The 14,074-nt window shown below is 43.9% G+C and overlaps 1 protein-coding gene across 2 annotated transcripts in view; it reads right to left on the reverse strand.

Annotated features, from left to right (window-relative positions):
• The window catches only part of LOC1279129 (neural-cadherin), a 273,365-nt gene extending 264,217 nt beyond the window's left edge, over positions 1 to 9,148 (reverse strand). Inside the window, exons 1-2 of one of the 2 annotated variants that reach the window (XM_061656692.1) lie at positions 8,954 to 9,148; positions 5,616 to 6,500 (exon numbers count right to left, since the gene is read on the reverse strand). The gene's annotated coding sequence lies outside the window, so the exon portion shown is untranslated. Of the gene's footprint in view, positions 1 to 5,615; positions 6,521 to 8,953 lie in introns of both variants that reach the window. The other variant, XM_061656693.1, reaches the window with a different exon arrangement.
• Between the last annotated feature and the right edge of the window lie 4,926 nt (positions 9,149 to 14,074).

Below are 14,074 nucleotides of genomic sequence, written 5' to 3' on the forward strand. Positions count from 1 at the left end.
TCAACCGCACGGTGCTGCTGTCTGGTGGCAGCGTATCTCTGTATCACTACCCAAAAACCCACTATTAGATAAGTTGGAATTATCGATAACTGTGACATTGTGGCCACCAAACTATGACATGCTTAGAAGGTACTATCTGTGGATGCTTTGTATATACTACTCTGCATTGGGACTTTAGGTACATCGGGTCTTAGGGATATTTCTCTTTTAAGCTAAATTTCTTTAATATGCACAAACAGTTTGCCTTTTAATGTTGCTTTTTCTTTCATTTAATGCATTAAATGAAAAGAAATGCCATGGTTTTAGTTTCAACAATTACCATTTCTGTCAAAAATCTTTTTGTAAAATTTACTAATATCATATGTAAGATTTCCGGTTAATATTGTATTTTCACATTAAAATCATTCAATGCATGCGTTATGAAATTAAATTTGCCATTTATTAACCATTAACCATTTGCAAAGTTTGCCAATATCATAAGAATATTTAATATTCTATTAAGAATATTCGAGAAACATTGCCGAAAATAAAAGCATGCCGTAACTCCAGGGAAATGTTACCGTACAACAAAATGATGTAGCGCAAGATGCTTAAGACAAGTGAAATTTACATATTCACTTGTTATTTTTGATAATCTTAAAGATAACCCTGATAATCTTAATCAATCTGGGATGAAACAAACTTTTTTTTCGAATAGACGTACACTCTCCGTAACACATATATATTTCCTTTTTTTGTGCCATTGCTTCCAAAGCTAAAAAAAAGGATTATTTTCTCTCTAAATTTATCAACAACAATATAAAAATGATCCGTGCAAAAAAGTAATGATCTAGTAATGATTGTTGTTCCGGAACGCACGTAGGTTCGCCCCGTGTATCAATTAAAACAATTGCAACTAGGATCAACATTTTGAAGCTGGCAGGTATGGTTGCAACCGTCGAAATAAATCGGGACAATTGGATTGTTTGCATGAATCAAAAATTCAAGAACGATTGATTGGACACTTGGACTATAATGAATTTGTTGGACCAATTGAAAAGATATAACAGTTGACAGATAATAGTTCGTTGTGATTTTTTTTGGGTACTTTAATTGTTTTTGTTTTTTTTTTTCTTAAGAAAACTGTGTGCAAAGGAAATTATCCCTACTGAGGTTATAAAACTTTAACAAGTGGAAATGATCAAAATTACGCTAGCATTTAGTATGTTCTACTTTTATAACTGACTAGCTAAAAACTGACTGATTTGAAGACTGGGTAGCTTCGAATAAAAAATGTGTAAATAATCGACAACATAAGGGACGTGGTAGATACAAATAAGAAGACGCGACACCGTTAGTGGTTTCGTACACTCCCGCAGCAGGCCATATAACCACATAGTAGTTTTGTAAGCATTGGATAAGTAAGACAGCTATTGATCTTCTTCTTTTTGGCTCAACAACCGTTGTCGGTCAAGGCCTGTCTGTACCACTTGTGGGCTTGGCTGGCTTTCAGTGACTTATTGCTTACCCCCCATAGCTGGATAGTCAGTCCTACGTATGGCGGCACGGACTATTTGGGGCTTGAACTCATGACGGGCATGTTGTTATTACGTCGTACGAGTTGACGACTGAACCACAAGACCGGCTTTTGATACTGCAACTAATTGAACAGCTTTGTTAAACAGGAATTGATATTTCTTGTTAATAAAAGGGTGGTATGTCTCAACCATGAACACAGAAAGCAATAATACAAAAGGCAAACCAAAGGATATTGGCCAAACCCAAAAGTATACCGTCTATGTGCAAATGAGCAAACCAATCATAGTCTTTGGAAACCTTGATTTATTCATTAGGATCATGTGCTAGTTGGTTGCCACCACTGCGTGACAGTGGCGGATTTAGGGTGTTGGGGGCCCTAAGCGTTAAAAGGAGTAGAGGCCCCCCGGTTGGTGTCGAGCGGGGGGGGGGGGGGGGGGGGTGCATATTGTTGCATTAGGTTTTGAATCAAACCCACTTCAATGGTTTGCTGGCGGGGGGGGGGGGGTGCTCAGAATCCCTGTACTGGGCCCCTATAGTTTATGAGTCCCTTCATCCATGTGGCCCCTAACTAGCACAGAAGCTCTTGTTGAGACTACTGTACACATTGTTCTATATGCTGGACTTCCTTACACGGGGCCCCTACATTGACGGGGCCCCCCGCGGCCGCTCAGTCCGCGCACCGTTAAATCCGCCACTGCTGCGTGATACTCATGTTCATTTCAAAAGAAGACGTAATGCCCCTTTACTGAGCATTGTAAGTCGTCCGTTTTACAAGAGACTGACATACCCAATTCCCAAGGAACATAATTTACGCCACCCAGCACTGATGGACAAACCACGTTCGGCACGGACCAGGGATGAAAGCCTACCAAACATTCAGCCGAACAGTGATCACATCCATTGTAGAAGTGGGGTTGGTTCATATCGGGCGTTTCGCACAGGATACAGACCAGTACCGGACAGTACGACACTAAGCGTCATGCCAATTATCAGGTCTGTCAGAGAAATCAGTACACACACGGTCGGATGTTTGTCCAATCGCTGCGGGTATCTCATCTCTCCCCCTCAAACCAACCGGTCCCGGTTGACACAAAGTGATCAAAATTCATCCGCACGGACCGGTGAAGAGGCACGACACAAATCTTTACCACGGGCAGCAAATCGTTGGTACAAATCAATTCCGTCGGTTGGTGTTTCTCGATGGCTTTGTGTGTTCGTGTGCGGACGTTTTTGTTGATAAGCAACCTCAATGTGACGTGTGTCTCACGGCGTTAGCCTGTATGGTTCTGCACGCAACGGAGCTTACATGACAATGGGTGATTGCTGCGAACTGTTAGAACCGGTCAGTTAGTCCTGACAGTCGGAAAAGCTTTCGCTGGTGAACGTCAACCATCAAAGGCAGGACGATAATCGAATGAAACGCCGGTGCTACTAACAACAAACGCATCAATGCTCTCGTCAACTTGTGTTCAAAAGGACACCCTCAGGCGAGAGGAGCGCATTAAGAGATCCGTGCCATTGCAAGGCATCTGTTTGATGTACAATTTTTGTTTTAGCCAAACCACAGTAGCTTACATGCCTGGCAGCACGAACACAATCGCTTATTGACGGGTGTTGCCAATGCCGAGGTTCAGTGCCTCCTGGTAGCAACAAATTTCCCGTCGCTCGGGCTCAGACAACCGGAATCGTAAGCAGCTGCTGAGCCACGGTGGATCCAGCAATCGACATGAAGCAGTTACGTAGAAATAATACAATTTTACCCACCGTATACCATCCGGACAGTTTGGTTGGGCGAGTTGCGCCAGAGTGTTAGAAGCGTTCGACTGCTGAGGAGCTCTTCACAGATTTAGCGCTGTTCGTTGAATTTGTGTGTGTGTGTGTGTGTGTGTGTGTGTGTGTGTGTGTGTGTGTGTGTGTGTGTGTGTGTGTGTGTGTGTGTGTGTGTGTGTGTGTGTGTGTGTGTGTGTGTGTGTGTGTGTGTGTGTGTGTGTGTGTGTGTGTGTGTGTGTGTGTGTGTGTGTGTGTGTGTGTGTGTGTGTGTGTGTGTGTGTGTGTGTGTTTTCTTCTCCAAGCTTCAAGTTCCGAGCTGTTTGCCATGACTTCTGTTTCTGAGAATTCGTTTTGTAGCTTCACTAACACATGCACAAGGCGTACAAGCGCACAACTACACTATCTTCTTGCCGCTGACAGATATAATACCGATTTATGGGCCATGAAAACGTTTTAAGAGCTTACGGTTTGTACTAAACTCACGTGCATGAAGTGACACACGTCTGCCCGTAGGCTTGTGACTTCGTACCGATGAATGACTGCGTGTGTTAGTGTGGGCGATCGTGCCGGGTTACGTTCAGTAAATTTTCCTTCAGTACTCTGTCAGAGGAAAAAATCGAGCCTATTGTCGAAGCGGTGCGTTTTTATCCGAAGCGCTTCTTCATTCAATTGCACACCAAAGAAATGAGAAAGTAAACGATGCTAGATGTCTACCACATCCTGCTGCTCTGTTTGTGTATTCTTCTGTTACATCTTTAAACGCTAGTAAAATATGCCGCTTGACTCGTTAAAGCCTCCGACCAGAGAACGATAAAAATGGCGTCCGAAGATCAATCCATCATAACGAAGCAGCTGAAGTAGACAACAAAACCACGTTTTTATGTGAATGTGTCTGTGAGGGTTTTTATGTGTGTGTGTGTGTGTGTGTGCGTGAGGGAAAGTCGCCAACACGAGATGTAAACTGCTGTGCGTCACTATCTCTTGTGCCGCATTATTACTTGCTTCCAAGAATTCTTGCGCACCAAAGTTAATGCGTGAGCATTTCGAGCGCAGTGAAACGTTAGATGTCGTTATGCTCACCGTATGCTCGACCCATCAATCAATCGCTTGCTGTCGCCTCTGACCTGTGTGCTAAATTGATGGAACAAATGTTTGTGATTTGTTGTTTCCGTCGGCGCGCGAAACACAGGGCCACCAAAATTCATTAAATATCGTTCGCAAATATTAAATCGTTCGCTCATTTCCATCTTTCAGCTGGTAGTGTTAGAACAAACTTTTCACATTAATCGAGCGCCAGAGCGCATAATTAATGCTTCAACTTCATTTAATATTTTTGCGCGCCAACCAGCAGTAAAAAGTAAGTGCGTATGCTCGACACCATCAAATCAAATTGCAATTGCACTGAGCACCGTTAAGTTAATTCTGAAGCGTTTCACTGCCAGATTGAAATCGTTCCTCTCTAGCCTTAGGCGTCGTTCACTTCAACCGAACAGCACAAGTTTTACCTTCCAAGAAATGCTTCCGGTCGTCAGTGTGTACTCTATAGCTTAAGGGCCGAGCTCGAACAGAAAAGGCAAAAGTTACCCGTCAACCTTTCGGGTACAGGCATGATGTAGACAGCTCTGCACTTAGATACAGAATACAGGAACCGATGCCGGAAAAATTACTTCCCAATAGCTTTCACCTTACACCGGCACTCGACAGCAGTAACCTTGCCTTTACTTTGAAACATCAGCCCATAATTACCGTCACAGAGTTTCGTGTAGAAGCAACAAAAAGCTGTTCATTTTGCATCTTGGGAAAGTTGCACTTCACCTTCAAACCAACGGTGGCAGCTCATCCCCCAGTAAGGTAAATAGTGTTACACTTTCCCACATCACGTGTTGTTGTAACACATGCATCGGAAATGAGTGAATGAACACTGTGCATGTTTCAGCCGAATCGATTCGTGTTTGCTTTTTCCTGGTTATTGTAGCTTCCGCTTTCTAACAAGCTCATATCGCTTGGCTACAATGCGCTCCTCCTACTGTAATCATACGCACCGAATGCGGATTCAATTTCATGCCAGCTTAACAGCTTTCGCGCGCTGCGCAACATCTTGCAGAAGGCGCCACCGGTATACAGGTTTCCGGTTGTACGAAAATTCCGTGTGATTCAACGTAGTACAACCGATTACACCATCTGGCTCCAAATATTGAATTCTGAGAATCGTGAAACAGCATATCAGGAAGGGCAGAAAAGCGTTCATTACACCTTTAGTAATAATTCCTCGAAAAAGCATGGTTAAGTTGCGCAAATAAATTACATCCATTTAACAGCAAACGTACCTTGTTTAAATATACGAATTCCGAGCCCGGACAATCGTTGGTCGTGTAGATTGACGAAAAATCTGCAGCGTATTGCGCCACTAAATTTGGTTCTCCGGAAAACGACTTGAAGTGCCTGATGAAAGTAATTTTTCGCGGGTCAGTTTCACACACGCTTGACTCTGCTACGAGCTTGTTTGCCGACGCATACTTCCTTTCCTGCTGGTAGTTTCACGAGGTAAAATAGGTGTTTTACCACCCGGTACTACTTTTTTTGCCACACTAAAGAACAACAGCACGGTGTAAGCGAGACAACTTGAAATGCTGTGCACACACCGTGTATGCTTTCGCTTCTCTTGGCTTACCCTTAGCTCAACCGGTGGCACATCCTTTTGCTCTATGATTTAGCGTAATGCACCACTTCACACTGCTCCACTTTGCCGTGTTGCATCAAACACAGGCACACATGCATGCACACTCACACTTTAACTTTTAAGTAAAAGCACTACGGCAAATCAACGCTTGCAAAAGGACTGCCACTAAACACACAGCTTCTTTGAAACGAAAAATATGCCCGCGTGTATACCTTCACACACACACACACGCACTCAAACGGTACCCACTACTAACGCACGCGGGCGTTTGATGAGGGAACTCCTCTTGAACGGGTATCCAAGCACATAAACACAGGCAAACACCCACCTGGACCAACAAACTCACACACACTCACTCGTTCTGCTAAGCACGAAGATTCGCTTTGACGTTACAAAATAGTCGGCACACACGTTATCCTTTCTTTCTCCCCTTTTTTCCGGGGAAAACCCGCCTACCACCGTTGCTTTGCTTCACTTTCGTCTCGTAACGCTTCAATGAAAACACTCTCACAAATAACAGCTGCTGCAGCAACTGGGAATGAAATAAGAACACTGTAAAGGGCTTGTGTGTGGTGCTTTCACTGTGGACGCCGCACTTCAGCGTGTGCGAAATGGTGTGATCGCGCTCGCCAAGGTGGCTGGCCGGATTTCCGGAACGCGTAACTTGAGCCCATCAAGCACTCGTTTAGGAAATCACGGACAAAATGCACAAACGCTCTGCCCCCTTTCTTTCTCACACACCCATACACACTTGACACTGACTCGGTTTAAGCGACAGACACAGCCACAAGCACACAGAATGGGAGTTTTTCGGTCCCTTTCTGTGCCCCAATTCTGCTCTAAATGGGGTGTACTTTCTTTTTTTTTTGTTCGCTTCCTTCTTTCCGATCTGCGAAATGTTTGTCCGGAAGCATTCGCTATCATACTGCCGCAAAGTACGCCCATTGCGATGAACTTCTATCGTTGTCGTAGCCGTGCCGGGGGAAACCTGGTGGCAACAATCCTTAGCAGCAACATACGAGCAACCAGTACCAGCTTCTTTTCTTTTTTCTCTTACTCTTTTATGAAGACTTTTTTGCCAGTATCGAGTTGCCACAGGAAAAAAGCTTTTAAATTCAGCACTCACTTACACACGCACGCTTCCACACACTAGCAAACAGACACAGTAAACCGTATGTAGCGTGTACTCCTGTGCCGTCACTCTTGGATTACACCGCTAAGTTATACCCTCCGTCGCTCGACCCGGTACTTGAATTGATTTTGAAAATTTAATCCAAAACGAATTGTGAACCATCCGCCTTCGGTAGTTGCGCTGCCGCCAGGAACAAGCTGGTAACAGCCACTCAAACAGCCACTTGAAACTGCAATCCCCGAAACATGGGATGAGGTGCGAGCGGGAACAGAAGGTCGAAATTTTCAGTGTGTGGCTGAGTGTGTGGGTGTGTATTTATAGATCAACCAGTTTAGGGATGGTTGGTTGAACGCACTCAATCGAACCTTCATTCAACTACAGATGCACATGATCACAACCAGAGCGGACACACACACACACACGCACCCAGAATAAGTACATCGCTTCCCTATCCCGTTGCCGTTTTAATCCGATTTTCGAAACACCGGTTCCGGATCTCTGCCAATCCACCGAAATGGGCCAGGATGTTGGGTTTTTTTTTGTTGGTTGAATTCTCATTGCTTTCTGCTTTTAATGCGTACAACTTCTGGTCGATTGCTTTTTCATAAGCTTTGATAACTAGCTACCAGCTGGAGGAGACAAAATCGGTAGTCAACAGAAGACCTGTCAAAGCGACAAAAACTAATAAGCTTAGCAATCAAACAGTTTGCTTTTGCTGAGGTTTTCAAGTAAAGTCTTGCATTAGCAACTGCTGTTAAAATAAGCAAACACACTTTCAAAACAATTGTCTTCATCTTTGGCGTATAGCTGATGTTTTTTTGTTAAATTACATGGATTAAACCTTCGAAGCATGATTATAGCATGATTTTTCCTTTCATAAAAAAAAACACACAACCACATCTCTTGGCAGGGCAGGGAAGTTTACGATTCCCTAAGGATCGCACTCATCACTTGGGCCCACCTGAACGCCACTCTCAGAAAGCACGATGAACACCTTCACCGGTCGGTTATTATTGCCATTCTGCTACGGACTCCCTGCTGGTCTTTATTCAAGTGACGCCATTGAGCCGCGATTGAACCACTTGCTTTCGAGAAACTTCACCTCGGCACATCATTTCCACATTATTCGCTTCTTTTTGCACAAGACTTTCGGTTTTCGCCCTGCTGGTGGAGCATTTTTTTTAAATTTAATTTTCTTCACTTTTTGCGGCAGATTGTACGAAATCAAAAATACACACTGAGACACACTCGCACACATCTATAAAAAAGACTCTCAACCACTACGGACGATGGTTTGGCTTCAGCACAGTACGACTGCCACTACGCGTCTTCCCGGCGTTTGTCTGTCAGGATTTGCCGCTGTTTTCGGCTTCCTTCGGAGAGCAAATGGTGAAAGACGCAAGCAATTAGCGTAACGAGCTCTCGTGCGCTTCCAGCCTCGATTTGGTGAAACCTTTCATACCGTGTGGACTCTTAACTCAGGCCGGAAAGCACTGCAGGCGGATTGTTGAGGAGAGGAAAAAGGAAGCAAGCAAAAAACGATAAGGAGCCACTTGGAGGAGCAAAATAAATAATACTACGATATCGAAACACTTGTGCACTTGTGGGGGAGACTCCTTCTTTGGGTACAATTTGGCCTCCCTTCAGCAACCAAACTTCCTTGTCACGTTGCGGTTGTGACACGTGCGTGTCACCCTTCTCCTGTCTGCTCACTGAATATTTCCAGCCCCAGCATTGTGTACTGCAAATTCACTCGAAGCGAAGACTCTTTTGCTTCTCGTTGTTTTGCTTCTTATTGCACGTTTCACTTCTCGTTTCTAACACAACACGCCCACCTTCAATCCAGCACCTACCACTAGAGCCAGCGGGCTAAATTGCACGGGGCATGCAGGGAAAATGCTTATTTTTTCACAGAACTTTCACAGCAAACCACACAGCGTGTGTCGTTTCGCACGCCAGAAGAAAGCACTCGCGCGATAAAAGGGTACGCCCGTTTTTGTGCGGCTGTCGGGAAAAAACCATACGTCACAGAATCCGGCAAGTAACTGAACGGCAAACGGGATGCTGCTGGAAGTTTGCCGAACCAGGGAAGTTCGTGTTTCGTGTCGTCCTGTCGTCCAAACCTCCTGCTTCACCCCTCACTGGAAAGTTTCCGGCAGGCGGAGAGACCTGAAAACTTCCAGCCCAGATACAATGCCTCGCACGGGCCGAGCGGGTGTTTTGCTCGGTTGCTCGGCTGGGATGGTGCGTGTGTTGAGTCGGCGCACTGAGTCGGTTCCCCTTTTCGTGCCAGTTTCGCCTGCTAGCATTGGAAGCGGCACAATTTCCCCTACGGTGCACAAACAGACGGAAAAGCTTTCCGAACACTGCCCTACCCTACGCTGCTGTAGATAACTGGCAATGTCCACCGTACGGAAGAAGCTTTTCCCTGTCCTGCTTTTCGTGCGCTGCGCTGCTGATATTTCTATCCTAGTGTACAGCCGTCCCTGTTGAGTGCGTCAGTATGGTTTTCCTTCGTTTAAGCGAGGTTCCGGGATGCCACCACTGGCTCCGGCTGCCCCCGCGCCAGCAGGTTCATTACTATTTGTACAGCAAATTATCATCAATCACACCCGGTTGACGTTTTGTTGGCATTTAAATTATGCTCAAGCTACTTACATAAGTACGATTGTGTAATAAAAAAGAAGAACAAATTGACATTCTCAAATTATGATCGCTTTTTTACTGGCGGTTATTAAATGCCACAAATTTGCTGACAGGCATGTAAGCCACAATGTAAACCATCTGCAAATGAACATGCAAATATATTGTAGGGTAATTTGAGTTTGATTAAAATAATACACATGAATGGTTTATTTTTTAACAAATAAATAATTTGATTATTTTATTTCAATCATTCTAACGCTATCGTTCCAGTTCTTTCAAATGACCGCTGTCATCATTTTGTCAAAGCGTATATGATACCTGTAGAACCCAGCCCACCTACCTACAATGCAAACAAAGCAACCGCAAATGCTGCTGTTTGCACGCATTCGGGTTTGAAAGTACAGCAACCATGACCAGTAGCGAGCATCCAGCCGATTTTCGCAATGGTCCACAGTGTATAGCATGTGGTATGCAACGAGTGGTTTCTATTCATCCGACACCTAATGATCACTATCAATGGGCTAATTTTCCGCTCAATGTCAGCTATTCAACTCCACCGAGTGGATTTTCAATAATGAGACTAACAATAAAAACACAAGGTAAAACGAAAACAATAGAAAACGCGAGAATACGAAATCCTTTTCCATCGAATCAGAATGCATATTCACGATTTTCAATAGGGGGAAGAGATTTGCAGCACTGTACACGGATAATGCCATCGTTCCATAATACAGATCTTGAAACTCTTGACTGCGTTATGGTCCACAAGGGGTAAAAAACTAAGGGAAAAAGGAGAGGGAGAGAAAAAAAAGAGAGAGAGATAGAGAGAGAGAGAGAGAGAGAGCGATATGGTAAGTTTCAAGCTTCAGAATTTCTTCATGACTATAGCACCTGCACCGTGAACGTGCATTAATTTTTAATTCCTATTTTTGCTTCTGTACTTCCTTTTTCCATACTCTACATCTACATCATTTCCTTATCGGTGGCTATGTCTATGAGTGTACAAACTGTGGGGTGGAACGTCATACTTGGTTGTTCGTTCGTTTGTTGCAATCCGCCCGACATGCTGCTTGTCGTCCAATTCTACGACGGTATTTACACGCCAAAGCATAAACCGCCCCCCTGGGAAGGGGTGTATATGCTTCAAGGATAGCACAACCACAACCACCATTCCGGAAAGCGTCATTCAAATGCAAACGTGCATTTTTATGCCCGGCCAAAAACTACATTCCCATCGGAACACGTCCGCCTCGCTGCATCTCATGGGCGTGATTTGCTTCCCCGTCCAGGGATGTCCTTGGAGAGAGAGAGAGAGAGAGAGAGAGAGAGAGAGAGAGAGAGAGAGAGAGGCTGTAGTTGCATGCTGCTGCAAACTGCATTTTGCGTCTTTTTTTCTATTTCAATGACTTTATTCATGGGAAAAATTATCTAAAACCTGCCTCACCACATCGTGGCCGCTTTGGCGGGCAAAGGGAAAACCAAATACGGTTTCCACTTTCCAGCCAGCCGAGCAGGCGGTTCATTGCGGCAGATCTCATTTGCTTCATTTTTCCGTCCAGCGTCTCAAAGCTCCAACCTTCGCTCGAAGCAGCACAAACAACAACGGCCCGAACGAAAAAAACTCCTGCTTGATTACGGGATAAAACATTTGCGTTTCGCGCCAACGGTTCCATTTCGTGTGATGATTCTCGTAAAGAAAATGAGGATGGCCGGTGCACGTGGCGCACACGTCCATTGCGTCGCGGACGCGCGACTGCCGGGTGCGGGCAAGCGATCGGGACGGAAAATACGTGATGATGAAAAAACAAATATCTACAGGGCGTATAAACATACCCACGCTTCCACACAAACAAACACACACACACACACACACACACACATATCTGCGCACACGAATGACGCCCATGCCAAGTGTTGGACGCTGCAGCTTCCTTATCCTGTGGGAATTTGTTTTCGGTGCCATTTTGCGTGCTACTGCACAGCGCTGAGCAGTAGGGTGGGGGACGCACCGGAGAAGAGAACGTTAATGAACATACGGCATCGTTGTCGTTTTATGCTGGAGAGTCCAGCACCAGCTCCAGCACGGAGCTTCTTGCCATCCGGCATACCATCATCTTGCCGCGCTACTTCTTGAACACTTGCGGTGCTAAGCTTCTCTATCTGCCCCATCCACATGTGCGGAATGGAAGAAGGTTCGGTCGAAAAAAATGTTCCCACGTGCATTCGCTTCCACCACCTTTCCCAGGCAGCATCGGTAGCGAATGCGGGATGTGAAATTAAAACGCTTTATTGTTATGGTAATCGGAGGAATGTTGATGCCCGCCTAGCAAGCGTAAATGCGACGAAGCAGGCGTAATTTTCATGCCACAAACCATTACGTTGATTTGTTCACACAAATCTTGGCGCACCATTTACCCGGGGCGACCGTTGTCCAGCGAGTGGTGCTGTGCTTTTACCGGCAGTCTCATGTGCAGGAAATGGAAGAAGCGAGACTAACTTTTTTTCTTGTTCGTGTGTCACTCTTTTTTGTCTTGTTTTACGAGGCAAACTGTCACAGGGCGTCTCGTGAGAAACTTTTCCAAACCACTGTTTTTACGACTGTCTCCGGCGGCTAGTTTGCAAAACTGTGAGCACTGCGATTGTCATATTCGATAACAAAAATATTAACCCAATGGTTTCGCCGAGCTGGGCACGATGGGTGCACGAAAACTTCTTTGCATTTAATTTATGGCCAACAAAAACACCGAGCTGTGAAGATCTTTGCCAAAATCTTGCCTTGTCTGCGAATTGAAAATTATAGATTTTGCATATTTTTGAGTGCGACTCGTCTGGGCAAGTTCTCATTGGCATTGAATTTATTTGAATAAGTGTTAGTTTATATTTAATAATGGTTCAAATTGATCTTTTTTATCTATTTATTAGGTTTTCTGATACCACCCGACAACTGTCGTGATTTTGTTTTAAAAAAATGAATAAAATTATTCATTTGGTGATGCACCCTTATTCAGAGTTTCATGTAAAATGCACAGCAAAGTCATTAATGTTATTTTTAATATCACGTTTTTCAGCCAAAATATATCTACATACACGGAGCTTTTCCATAAAATTATGTAGTTTGACGTACATTTTTATTAATTTCAAATCATTCCTACGACAAACAATACCAAATTTTGAGCGAATAGAATACATTTGCTTTCTTTATTTCCTTCAAAAAATATTTTTATATTTGTGAGATCTATTCCTTTAGTAGTAAATAATCCACATGACCTTTTTATTCTACACTTAAAAACAACTAAAATATTTTTTTAAAGAAATAATTTTGAAGAAAACCGGAAATACAATTTTTTTGTTTACTATTATTTTTTACGGTAATCCGGTTCAGTGGATCAATATTTTATTTTACAGATTTATACTTGACCAAGAGTAGATTTTAGACCAGTTCCGTTAACTTGTTTGCTTCTGCTCCAAAATTAAATCCGAAATAATAATGCTGAAGCAACCCTGACCTAGAAAAGTTTACCAAACACAAACCTATTCACTGTCCTTTTTCTCCCATTTGCTAATTAAAAACGAATACTAATTTCCTACCCATCTCTACCTTCCCGCTACGGGGACACTGCGACATTATCTTACGGTTTCCGTCACTCGTTAAGGTTCAGATAATTGCTCTACACCGCATCTTTGTGTAGCTTTCGTCGGGCTATAGCTGTTTCTAGGGTTTTTTTTGGTATGTGTAAACTCTAGCCAACATATCCACTGCCCATTTGCTGTCGTTGCTACCTAAAGCCGTTAAAATAAATCCGGTATGGTTTTTACCCTAGCGTCTAGCGACAAGAAAAAAAAGATCAGTAAAAACAAAAATAAGCCAACTCTAACAAACGACACGAAGAAAACGCTTCTCAAAAGCCATTACACCTAATCTGGCAAACTTTTCCAGTTTTTTTTTTGACTACTATTAAGTTTTTGTGTGTTTCGGTTTAAGGTTTTCAACTTGTCCACACAGCCCTTGGGGCAATGTGCTTCCCAAACGCGCACCGTTGCAGTTGACCATTGGCTTTTTTCTCCATTCAGAAAGCTCAAGACTTTGAAGCAAAAGGTATCCTGGTACCCTACCGCTCTGTTAGTATAGAAACCCGGATTTGCTTTTTTTATTCTTTCCTTTTCAAACAACGTAGTGCCTCTGTTGGGGCACTAAATAGTAAAACAGAGCAACACACAGAGACACACTCTCGCACACTGTTTCGTTCACACTGAATGAGAATCAGCAACGATGGAGGAGCGGTTGGAGTGGTAATTTTAGTTTCTGACCACGCTAACAAGCGGCAAAC

Source organism: Anopheles gambiae, chromosome 3 (assembly GCF_943734735.2).
Source record: "Anopheles gambiae chromosome 3, idAnoGambNW_F1_1, whole genome shotgun sequence".
Taxonomy (NCBI): Eukaryota; Metazoa; Arthropoda; class Insecta; order Diptera; family Culicidae; genus Anopheles; species Anopheles gambiae.